General features: G+C 38.0%; 1 non-coding gene across 1 annotated transcript; it reads left to right on the top strand.

Moving 5' to 3' along the window:
- Positions 1-542: 542 nt before the first annotated feature.
- LOC141625654 (small nucleolar RNA R71) lies at positions 543-649 on the top strand. The gene has a single exon (XR_012535427.1). It is a non-coding gene; the product is annotated as a small nucleolar RNA R71 (small nucleolar RNA).
- Positions 650-2,640: the final 1,991 nt, after the last annotated feature.

The following is a 2,640-nucleotide window of genomic DNA, read 5'->3' as shown; positions in this document are numbered from 1 at the left end:
AGATGGGGTGTATGTTGGTTGAGGGTTTTGAACATTTTGGCTTTTCTATGAGAGATTTAGGTGGAATTTGGTGTTTTCATTGTAATAGTTTGAATAAGGGGTACCACTCTTGTATGCTTGAAAAGCATTCACTTGTTCATTTGTTCCCCTACATTCACTTTGGTCATGTCCCAAAGTTCCACAATTCTCACATATCCCACTTGAGATTGATGAAGATGCCGTCATGGCATTAACATGTTGCTTTGGTGATTTTGAGGCTTTCAAGTCTAGCCATAGCTTTTTCGAACTTCAAATTGATGGTATCAATATGAGCACTAAGTTGAGCACCCAATTGAGTAATAGAGTCCACTTCATGCTTTCCTCCTCTAGTAGCCTTGCGAGGTCTACTATATTGTGAATTATGGACCGCCATTTCCTCAATCTTGTTCCAAGTTTGATTGTCGTCAACTTCGGTGAACATTCATTTTAATCCCATGTTGAGAATGTTTCTTGAGTCTTCATAAAGACCGTTCCAAAATTGTTGTACCAAGAACCACTCGCTAAGTCCATGATGAGGACACGAGCGACAAATTCCTTTGAATCGCTCCCAAGCTTCATACAAGGATTCTTCATCTCTTTGCTTAAAGCCCGTAATTTGAGCTCTTAGCATGTTAGTCTTTTCCGGTGGATAGAACTTTTTGTAGAAAGCTATAGCCAATTTCTTCCAAGAATCAATTCCGAGAGTAGCCTTATCAAGGCCTTTCAACCATTGTTTTGCGGTGCCAATTAGAGAAAAAGGAAATAAGACCCATCGAATTTGGTCTTGAGTTACACCGGTTTGAGAAATCGCATCACAATAGTCGTAAAAAGTCTCCATGTGAGAGTGAGGGTCTTCACTAGGCATCCCCCCAAATTGGCTTCTTTCGACTAATTGGATAAATGCGGATTTGGCAATAAAGTTTCCGGTCAAATGTTGTGGTGTGGGAGTACCATTACGCAGGTTCTCCTCGGTGGGTACGGAATGTGATGAAAATTTAGGCATTGTGGGTTGATTTTGTGTTGGGTTCTCCTCACCTTCTCTTGCAAAAGCGTTGATGAACTCAATAGTGTTTGGTTGAATGTCTACAACCTCACCAATACCTCTCAAAGTTCTCCTAGCAAGTCTTCTATTGGTTGTCAAAGTCCTTTCAATTTCGTGATCAAAGGGTAACAAGTTACCTTGTAATCTTCTAGACATGCAAAAGATCAAACAACTCGAAAATAATTAGAATAAACCTTGAGGAGTTTTACTTCCCCAAGGCAAAGAAATACACAACTAATAACAATATAAGAAAATCTAAATCAAGTTAACACCGTCCCCGGCAACGGCGCCATTTTTGGTCGTGTGCCCTTGTGAGGGTTTAGTTTTCGGTACTTGTCGTTAGGAGCACCTAAACCAAAACACAATTTATAACTCCACAAACAACTCTACAATTAGTAAAGAGGCAAGTAAAGGTCGGATCCCAAGGGACGGGAATTGAGATGAGATTTTAAATTGCAACTAGTGGTGTCTAAGGGTGTCACAATTTGGGGTTTGAAGTAGAAGATCACTAAACTAAATGGCAATAAAAGTAAACAAGCAAGATGATTAAAAAGGGGTGTAAACAATTGATAAAAGGCACTAGGGTGTCATGGGGTCATAGGGGATTCATGGGAATTGATCATACAAACATATTCTCAAATTATAAGCAAGCAATTATTGTTGTGATGGATCGAGTTGGTTTCTATCTTACAATCCTAGGAAAGTTTGGGTCCCGGAGCCGAATCGATTAGATTGTACAACACCTACAAGTCGACTTAATCTTCCCTACTCAACTATATGCATGGTCTAATGATACTCGAGTTGGTTTATGTCTTACAAGTCTCATTGAAAAGATAGGGGATGGGTAAAAAAATGCAAGGATTCATAGGCTCGCATTTCATCAAACATAACATGTGCATAAGTTGACATCACAACAAGCAAGCAAATAAACTATGAAAACATATTAATTTAAGCATTAATCATCCCCCATGTTGGTTTCCCCTAATTACCCATTAACCCTAGCTAAGGAAACTACTCACTCATTATCATGTTGAACATGCTAGAAAGGTTGTCAATCATACCAACAAAGTAAAACATGATGATTAAATGAAGATAATTAACAATAATTAAAAGGGATTAAGAGAATTATACCTACTAATGATTCCAATAATAAAGCAAAGAATAATAGAAGTACTTGATGATTGATTGGAAAGTTGTCAATCTCCCAATAATAAACCAAATAATCTTCCATTAACCAAAACAAAGGATGAACAAGAGAGATATTAAGGAAATGAAACTTGTATTAAAACTTGATTACATGTTGATTACAAGATTAAAGAGAGATTTGATTGATATTAACTACACTAAAGATTGCTAAGAAGAACATACTCTTCTAATTAGCCTAATGGGGTATTTATAGTGGGGATTAGTTACATAAATTAGGGTTTACTAAGGGCTTAAATGACGATTAAATCCTTGAGGAATCGGCGGTCTCAAGGGAGACTCCGGTCTCCTTTTCGCCGGTCTTAGAAAAATATGCGCATCCTTCCTTGAAACTTGTAGAAGACGAAATGGCTGACAGACAATCCGAGCGTCCAGGG

This window comes from Silene latifolia, chromosome 1 (assembly GCF_048544455.1).
Source record: "Silene latifolia isolate original U9 population chromosome 1, ASM4854445v1, whole genome shotgun sequence".
NCBI classification, from domain to species: Eukaryota; Viridiplantae; Streptophyta; class Magnoliopsida; order Caryophyllales; family Caryophyllaceae; genus Silene; species Silene latifolia.
The sequence above is the reverse complement of the archived record's forward strand: the minus strand, read 5'-3'. Positions and strand labels throughout refer to the sequence as shown.